Raw genomic sequence first — 10,582 nt, forward strand, 5'->3', positions numbered from 1 at the left:
AGCAAGGGAAATTTGGGTTCTTCAAGTAAATAATTTTCTAAATTTAAAATCCAATCTTCCGACGTAAACAATGGCGATCTCAACCACAATTCCATTAAAACAGGGCCTCAAACGAGTTGAACTCTCTTTAAAATAGAGTTTTAAATGAGTTGAATTTACTATCGAAGGTAGATTTGTTTGATCGGGCTGACCATCAACAGCAGCCGCGCATTCTGTTTGTTAGAAGAAGAATCCTTCTTAAAACCGTAGTTGGTGTTTAAGACGGAATGGAAAAGCTTCCGTGGCTGTTAAAAAGAAGAAAAATGCTGAAATGAGTTTCATTAAAACATGGGATGTGCACATAACCATAGATGTGCTTCCTCGCGATACGAGTAAACCCATCAACGGTTATGTATGCATGTCCACGTCATAATTGTGAGAATTACAGTAATTCTGTGTCACCCCAGCACTACTCAAAAAGGAAGATGCTGAAATCAGTTTTATTCAGACTCTTCGTGGGTAAAGACTAGCCTTACCAACTTGTAAGATTCCTTATCTTACTAAGATCGTTGAGATCGCCTAGCGACAACCAAGTACATGATCTGATCTAATAGGGCCGCAGAAGGCAAAATTCTTCGAATTAAAAAAAAAAAGGAAATCGGGCTGATATTCAACCAATTTGAAGCCCATTGCGAGTCAATTCTTTTCAGCCCAGTTGGATATTGAAATAACTCGGTCATAACTCATGTGTAAAGAATTTTATGACTCAACTCGGATTTTTTGGACAAACTCAACGCGACATCTTCGTCATGGGTAAACATGAGTTGAATATGACTGTACAGACGTTTTTGACAAATCTTTGGCTTGCTAAGGTTAAAAAAAAAAGGTGGGGAAGAATGGGGTTTTGATTCCATACATCTCACATACACAAATCATATATGTAACATTGTAATAGTGTTAATGTGGTTGGATCAAGAAAATGATGAGATGAGGGATTGACCCCATACATCTCAATACACCAAGACTTTATGGGCAAGGGTGTTATGATAGAAGGAAATGAGAAAATGGGGGTTTGATCCCATACATCTCAAAGGTCCTAAGTTGCAAATCAAGAACACAATTTCTGAGTTTGAATATTCGGAGTGTTTATCCCATGCACCTCAGAGACACTACTTTATGAAATTGGATATCGTGAGGTCCATAAATCATCACTTTTATTCCAAACTCATGGGCCGAAAAGAATTCCAATTTCCAAGGCCCATACTTAAATCTACAACAAATCTTTGAAAGATGCATGCTCACAATGATCTTCAAATTTTGACACTCATAATTTTCAAGTTCAAGTCCTATACAAAGTAAATATAATTAATAGCTACGGAAGTGGACCCAAGTTCTCAATGGAAAAATGGAGGCATCAAATATATCTATATTTGTCAATAGTGGCACCCTCATCAAAAGAATCAAGGATACATTATCGTCCGATATACTTCCGACAAAGCACCCTTGAGGGGGCATTTGTAGACATCAAAATTGAAATGGGTCTTCGTCGTTTTTTTCAAATTAATGAAAATCCCTTCAATTAAAATTGGGCCCATAAATTTAAATTGGGGCCATTGGTTGGAACAACCCACATATGGTTTGGATTTGGGCTTTCGCAGATAAAGCCCATGATTCAAATAAAATCAAGTGATCCATATGTTAAGTATTGGGCCCTATACCCAAATAAATGAGTTTGGCCCAATAATTATCCATTAAATCCTTAAAATGGGATTTGGACAAATTTAGCCTTCTAACTAAATCAATTAAACCTCTTTAAGTTGGGGTATAATTGGAAAGCTAAATTACCTTTAAGTCTATAAATACAAGAGTCTCTCTCATTGAGAGGGGATCGGGATCACTTTCTCTCAGAAGACAGAAGCTCTCCCTCTAGAGAAGAAGAAGCTCTCAAGCCCTCCTCCAGAGACAAAGCAAAAGTTCTTCAGAGATCCGGACTCCGACTAAAGAGAAGATCAAGCATAAAGCTCTTCTCTGGAAGCCAAGAAAACTTTCTCAGCCGATAAAGCGCAAAGCCCGGAGAGAAGAAAATATACAGAAGCCTTTACAGAAGATCAAGCACAAAACAAAGACAACGTCAAAACATCCTTCTCAGCCGATAAAGCGCGAAGCCCGGAGAGAAGAAAAGCTACATACGTCATCACTATTTTTGTACTTGACTGTTAATCAGAGGAAACACTGAGATCTGTATCCACATTTCATAAAAAAAAATCAATAAAATCATTTGCGATCATATTTTACGAATCTCGAGGTAGATCCGTTGAAATTTATTGTCGACAGCCTCTAATGATTCATTAACTACAAAAAAAAAAAAATAATAAACAAATGTTAATTATATATTTTGGTATGTGAGACATGGTTACTATGAAGGATATATGCAAGATAGATTGTGTTATCATTATGATATGTTTGTTAGATGATTATGATGTGAAAAAAAAAATGATGAATATGTGAAGCAAGTAGGGGATAAGCCCTTCGGTGGATAGTGCAGTTTAGCCACACTAGGGATATAATGACTAAATGTTGTGATTAACATATGTACATATATAGTGGATCATGGGAGATAAGCAAAAACATATGTAAAAACAATCATTTTTCAAAATATGGGTTAGAAGTTTCGAATTGAGCTGAATTTTTGTGAGGATGATCTCTATGATGAGAAGAACACCCTCACAAAAAATCTGCCCAATTTGAAACTTCTAAATCCATCAAAAGTGGTTTATAAATTATTGGTAAAAAATTGGTCCACATTCTAATTAACTTTTGATATGGTTAGAAGTTTCAGATTGGGCTGATTTTTTATTTTTTTTTTTAGGATGATCTTCTCATCATAGAGATCATCCTCACAAAAAATCAGCTCAATCTGAAACTTCTAACCCCACCCATATTTTGAAAAATGATTGCTATTAAATTGTTTTTACTTATGTCCCATGATCCGCCCCCATATATGTATATATATATATATATATATATATATATATATAGAGAGAGAGAGAGAGAGAGAGAGAGGAGAGAATGATGTTCTTATGAATTGCGATGACATGATAGCACTATGTGTTATGTGTGTCAAGATATATTTTTTTCTACTAATATTATTTTGTTCAATTTTTTGAATCAGAATGCTTGGTTACTACCATGTCTATTGGGCTTTACTGCTCATTAACATTTTATGTCAATAATTTCAAATTCAAGGAAGAGTTATTATGGATATTAAGTTCGTTTTCAGAGATCAAATTCATTTCATTGTTTAAGTTTAATCTACTCCAATGATTAGGAGTGTATGGGGCTTTGGGAATAAATACCAAATGACATGTTGCAATATGATTTTTGTACCTCTATGAAATGATCATTGAATTTTTGTTTTGATTATTTTGTTATGTTGATTGAATGACTTATATATGCATGTAGGGTAGCTACAATCATGTTAGTGCGCTAAATGACGATTTTTGCCTTACTGTTGAAATCTGTAATTGTTTAGAAAGATATAGTCTATTGAGGTAAAAAGGTTGTCTATTGATTTTCTTTTGTCTAAATATTTTACTAGGATATCTTACACTTATGAAATGTCAAAAAATTTCTAGGTCCAAATATCGTCATTTAGTATTTTGAAAAGAATTTTGAAGTAGACTATTTTACAAAACTCAGTATTTTTATATGTTGTCCAAATTGAGTTTAACCTCACTTATCACCTAAAAGTTTCAAACATGGGTCTTTTTGTATTTTTCTCAGCAGATATTTCCAAATATCTTTCTCTGAGAAGTGATATCATGCGAATATGATTTTTCTATATTTATTTATGTTTTTTTTTACATAAAGTGTCAAAAAAGAATTTTTTTTTATCAATCCTACGTTTAGACAAACTTTGGATCCATTTTACCCCATCTTAAGTGAGGAATTGAGTTCTAATCAAAATTAGAGAAAAGGAAACATTTGAGTTCCCATTCCAATGTTTTAGGCTTTGTTTAAAAAAATTACAAATCAAGGTCTGTAGAATTTTTTTATGTTGCAATATCAGTTGCAAGCACCCACTTTGATTCATTGGAATATCTTTGATTGAAAATTCTAGCATTGGGTTCTTAAGAACAAAGCCCTTCGAAAATATTCTCTCAAAACTTTGTAAATTAATTTTTCTACAAAATTGGTTTCAACCCATTACATTTAGAATATATTTTATACAAAATCTTAAGTGGCTTAAGGTAGCTTGCCCATGTGTCAAAATTGGGCGAGTGAGTTAATCGATGGAATTGTCTGACTGAGTTGATGTGTGAGTTGACTCATGAGGAATCCTTTGGGTTGTAGGTTCACCTTACCCCCGATTTTTGGGTCACGGGTCCCCAGGTCTGAAGTGTGACAGACAGAGCTAGATGCAGGAACATAAGATAGATCTAGCCATCTAGGGTTATGGAGAAAGAGTGATAGCAAAGAAGATTAATGATTTAGGTAGTTATTGAACATTGTATTGTACCTTTGGTGAGTGTAAACAAGTACCATAATTTGATTGTTTTAGAAAAACTGTAGAATCAATGATCAACTTGGCCAAATAGAGAATTAACTTGGCTATTGTACAATCTTCTTTCGTTGGTAATGGGTCAAGTGAAATAATCCTTCCAGTTTTTCGCCTAGTCAATCTTAGAACCCACACTGTAATCACTCAAAAGCGACCAAGACAAGCGAAGATTGTACCTATGTTACCTAGGTCGTGGGTTCGATCAGTTCAAATTCGGCTTCAGAGTTCGTGGTTCGCCAATCTAAAATGATCCCGATTAGTAGGAGTAGGTAGAGAAAATTTGTTTTTCGATTCGCTAGCATGGTTTAGTTTTGCATATATATAATTACGTATACAAGTTATAACTACAATAATATTAATTTTTTTAAGTTAAATTAGTGAAATAATCTAAATTTTAAATATAAACAATTAAAAAAATATTTGGTTCGCCGAATTTCATGCTTGGGTTCGTTGAACCAAATGTTTTGGTTTGCCGAAGCCGACCAAAATTCAGTGGGTTCATGGTTCGCTAGATTTTACGAACCCAATACGAACAATACCGCATATTGGTTCGCTTCGTACCGATTCGGACTACTAAAAACGATTTGGCTAACACAAGATTGTTCTAACTAGTTTCCTGGTCATAGGTCTTCTCCGGATTGAACAACTTCTTGCAATCGATTTCCAGTCCACACGAACCCAATTTCTAATCCCGATATTGTGTTTCATTTAAGTACCATGTGTGATCTTAACAGCCTGCCTTCGCCCTCTAAAATACGGTTCAGCCCAAAAACTGTCTTCTATTGAGTGCTTTACTAATATCCAGTTCCGTACTTGAGATTGAATGTAGTACCCAATGTTGTCAAATGCGATCGCATATGTGATTTCCATAACTAATTTCGCATATGTGAAATTATGTTGTTAGGAAAGTATGAGATGGCATACTACTATATGCGATGCATAATGTCCAACAATCAGAAATATGACAGTTGGAAACAAATTTTTTTGTTTTTCTTTTTTCTTTAAACTTCATTTTTTTCCTATAAATACCTCCCCATACTTCTTCTACAACATACTCTCTAGTCTCTACTACCTTCTCTAAGCTCAAATCTCTTTCTTTCTTCTTAAATCTCTCTCTCACTAATCATTATCACTTTCAACTCTCAAGGCTTGAAGACAAAGAAAACTATCTCTGCTCAAGTCAAGATTCAACAATCAAGTGAAGTCATCAATTCATCATTCATCATCATTCATCAAAAATTTGAAGATCAAGATTCAAGTTCAGTGTTCCAACTTCAACCTTTAACTTCAAGAATCAAGATTCAAGTCAAGAACTCAAGATTGATCAAGCATCACTCAAATTCAACTATCATTCTAATTTCTATCAACCTTCAAGGCTTCAACTATCATCATCTTTTTTCTCTTCTAGTACTATTGAAATTGAGGTTGAGGTTGAGGTTTTTATATTATATACTTTTTTGACTTTTATAGTTAAAACTTGCTATTTGTTTTCTATTTTGTAATTTTTTTTGTTCGTTTTACTTGTTAGAAGCTCAAAAATTAATGTCATCCTCTTCGGCCCACTCTTCCCTAAGGCCTAAATCAAATGATCCCGGTTGGAAACATGGTTATTATCGTGGTCCAAATGAAAAGAGTCAAGTAGTATGTGAGTTGTGTGGGTACATTAGTAAAGGTGGTATTGCACACCATAAACAATATTTAGTACACATGCCGAGATCAAATACTAGGGCATGTGAAAAAGTTACTCCCGAATTCCGAAAAGAACTAATGGAGCATATAGACAAGGTTCCAAAAAATAAACAAGATGAGGCCATAAATCTAGAAAGCTATATGAAAAGTGGTGGTCAAGAGGATGATGATGATGATATCATTGCTTACAATACCCCTCTTACATCAACGGGACGTTATAGACCTCTGATTCCACCAACATTATCTCAAAGAGCTTCTAAAAGAACTCGTGCCCATGATCCATTGGATAAGTGGTGTAGACCGCATCTCAAAGATGTAGTTAACCAAAGTGTAGATATCTCATTTTTACATTGGCCTGATTAATCAACTCGTCAACTCGATTGCGGCGGTTCCCAATGATGGATGAATATGCTAAAGTTTTATTTGTTACTAGATGTGTTTCCAATGCTCGGATGAGATATTTCAAGCAAACTTTAGAAACCACACTACGCTAGGAAAATATGATCCAAAATATAGAAATCATCATTTTGAAACTAAAAGAAGCTTTACAAGAAAAATCATCAAAAAATGATCAAATTACCAAAATACCCGACACCAGAACATCTCGAGAGTCTACATTACGCTTAGGAAAATCCTTTCAAATGCGTAAAACAACAAACTAAAACCAAATAAATTGTTTTGCAATTTCCACAAAATTCAACAAAATTACAAAAATACCCCTCATAGGGTCCACTATCATTTTCACGCCAAAAACCCATAAAATACACAAACCAATACTCTCATTGAATTCCTTATGAAAAACTGATTCCGAAACATTCCAAAACGTCCCAAAATGACATCACAACTCAAAAGTCCTCTTTGAAGTCAAAACGGTAATTCAATTCAAATATTAATTAATATAAAGTGAAATCTTAATAAATCAAATTAAAATCGTCGAATAGATAAATTCATTTAATTAAGCACATGGGCCAAATTTCAAGTGGCGGCCCATTTATTCAAGTAGGACCCACCTGATATTTAATAAAGAATCCTCCATCAGGGGTCTCAAAGAATTCAAAATAATTTAATAAAGAACCTTCTGCTGGGGGGTTATCCAAAATTTAAAAAATTCATTCTACTTAGGTTAAAAAATCAAGATCAAAATAAGAACTAATTGAAATCTTATCTAAACCACTTAAGAGATTAGTTAGAGATAGACTCTATGACTAAGAGACTTAATCAAACCCTAATCTTATCAATAAAGCTCTTTAAAAGGAGAACTCTACCACCTAATCTCGTAGGTCTTGAGAAATCCTATAAAACAGAGGTCAAAAACTCTCTAAAACCCTAAATCTGGAACCCCAAGTCAATACTTAACCCCCAAGCCCCAATTTTCAACCTAAAAACACCTGAAAAAGCCAGAAAAACATTGACATCCAGGAGAAAAAAGTCTCATTTCAAATATCGGGAACAGATCTAGAAGCAAGGACAAATCGAGAAGATTCGCATAAGGAACGCTCACCGCCAATTTTTGAGAGAACAGATCGTCGCAATCACTTGGGTAAAAATAAAAATAATTTTTTATCTTTATTCTAGAATTTAGGTTGTTTTTTGCAATGTAAATCTTTGAGAAGAGTAGAGACCAGCTTTTGCCGGACGGGATTGGTGCTTAACACCTTCCAATCCCGTAACCTGATCCCCGTACCCATAATCAATTCATAACTTAGTGTTATTTATCTATTTAGAGTCATATTTGGTTCCTAGACCATAAAACCATGTGGCAACTCCCAAAAAAGCAAATCGGATGCGTACCCACGGACGAGAGCGTTTTAGTGGCGACTTCACAAGGGATAATTTTGAAGATCAAACTTGAAAATCTCAAATATTATTGCATTGCAAAATTGGCCTAATTTTTTATTTTTTATTTTGTTAGCATGGTTATGGTTTGTTTGATTGGTCTTATAGTTTTTGATTATTTTCTTTTCAAAAGTTTTTTTTTTCTATGGTCCAATCAAGAGTCACCTTTGGCGACCTAAAATAATGTAAGATTTTAAAAAAATAATGAAATAAGGATAACGAGATTTATGTGGAGAGAGAAAGAGAAGAGTAGAAAGATTCACAAATCTAAAACAAAACTCTCCCTCTCTGTAACATCTTTTTTATAGGAAGGCACAGTAATAGTGAGAAAAAAAAAAGAATTTTAAAAAGCTACTTTTTTATACTTTATTTGAGAGGAGTGAGAGAGACATATTTTGAGACCGTATGTAGACTCGTCAAACGCTTACAAATACATAAAACCAAATAAAGGAAAAAGCTGAAACGACTTGTAAGGTGAGGAAAAGAGAGGAGGAAGAAAATCTGAAGAAACCCATTTGACAGAGAAAGAAATAAAGCTTTCTGAGGACGACAAAAAGAGAATCAAAGAGAAGAAGAAAAGAGACTTCTTAATGAGTTTTGGGGGTTTCTTCGCTAACCGTTCTGGTCGTGGTGCAAGAGTCGCAGATGTATCTTACAACAACATGCCTACTGGTGCCATCTCTCAGCCACGTTTAGTGGCTCTAATCCTCACTGAGTCCATGTTCAGCTCTCCAGGCCTCTCTCTCTCTTGCTCTTCAAATAAGCATGGAAGGGCATGGTGAGGGAGGTAGAATTGGGGAATATTTCGAGCCCGGTGTAGTAGGGAGGCTTAGAGAAGATGGGTATGAAAGCAGATCTGGAAGTGAAAACAAGGAAGACCGATCAAGATATCGATAATCCACCCAAGGTTTCCTTCAGCACCAAAGTTTTCTATCCTAACATCAACAGCAATGGAAGTATCTACCTTGATATTTTCAAAGAACAGTGGAGACCAGCCCTTACAATATCCAAGGTTCTTTTATCAATCTGGTCACTGTTAACGGATCCAAATCCTGATGATCCCCTTAACCCCATTAGGCATCAACCAAGCTCTTCTCACAGGAGAACAGATTCTTCATGTCATTTCTGACGATAAGCAATCTCAGAATTGGAAGGTTTATTTCTATGTTTTTCCTTATCAAAGAACAAGATCAACTCTTTGGGAGATTGGGAGGTCTTTCCCCAAAAAGAGAGTTATCAGAGTTAGAGAAGAATGTAAGGTTAGGGAACAAGATTTTGGGAATTTTCAAGTGGAGGAGAGGATGAAAGTGATTAAGGAGACTAGAGAGAGATTTGGGAGATTCTTTTTTCGATTCCAAGAAGGCGAATCTGCTGCTGATGTCTTCGATCGGGTTTCCAGTTTCCTAGTGTCCCTATGGAGGGACATATACATGAACAGGCTTCAACAGGACGCCTTGGATGAGATCAACCAAATCATCATCTTGCATGGATTAGCGAGACGGGTCTTCCTAATGAAGTGCTTTAAGTGGATGGTTGACCAATTCGAGTACCTGAACAATCTCCAAAACTGTGAATTTCGAGTTATGCAATTGGGACTAGGTGGAGAATACAGTCTAGCAATCCATCATAATGAGGAAGAGCTTGAACAATGGGGACTATCTCCAGATATGATAGCTGACCAAAAATGGAGAGCCAATGCCAAGAAAGGGGACTAGAATGAAAAGTGCCCATGGTACCTCGATATTTTCTTTGATCAATTTGCAGACTCAGATGATATTGTTGAAGGAGATGACATTACTAACCATCACGATTCTTGATTCCATTTTAATGCCTAACCATTTGGCTGCTTTGTTTTATTTGTTGTCTTCTTTCCTTCAAAAAAAAAATGGTATTTCAATTAAAACAAGTCTTTTTGTTTTATAGAACATTATTCAGTTTGAAAAAAAAAAGTTTTTTTTTGTTTTGTTAATAGAACATAATTCAGTTATAAATAAATAAATAAAATAGTTTTTTCTTGTGCCTATCTCAATGGTTGGTCAATAATTAGTTACTTTTGTGCTATCCCGATTGATTCATCGACAATATTCTCCTTTACACTATCCTGATTGATTGCCTATTGAATATGTCATGATCTTAATTGATATACATCTTTAATGTGCATGCATTTGATCTTGATCTTGATCTTGATGTTATGGCTATTTTTAGGTTTTATAATCAATATTTATTTGATAGCCATACTTTGGTGATGTGATGTAGTTCATGGGCCCATTTATCCCAAAAACACCCCAGGCGCACCCCATCCTATTTGCACACACCACTAGCACATCTAAATTATGATGCATCACATGCTTGCATGTCCCTTATAACCAACGTGGTACTCGTATGTGGCCCGATCTCCTCGTGAGATGCGACGTCATTTATAAAAACCACAACTCCAGTCATGTACCTCTATAGTATATAAAACTGGGGCATCAGTACCATTTAATCAAGTGACCCTGAAAGGTATATCGATGCACC

At 35.1% G+C, this 10,582-nt stretch overlaps 1 pseudogene; it reads left to right on the forward strand.

Annotated features, from left to right (window-relative positions):
- The first annotated feature begins 8,460 nt into the window (after window positions 1-8,460).
- Window positions 8,461-9,952, forward strand: LOC147380781 (phosphoglycerate mutase-like protein AT74 pseudogene; annotated as a pseudogene).
- Window positions 9,953-10,582: the final 630 nt, after the last annotated feature.

This window comes from Akebia trifoliata, unplaced genomic scaffold, assembly GCF_017979445.1.
Source record: "Akebia trifoliata isolate Shusen 1 unplaced genomic scaffold, ASM1797944v1 Contig00994, whole genome shotgun sequence".
In the NCBI taxonomy this organism is placed as follows: domain Eukaryota; kingdom Viridiplantae; phylum Streptophyta; class Magnoliopsida; order Ranunculales; family Lardizabalaceae; genus Akebia; species Akebia trifoliata.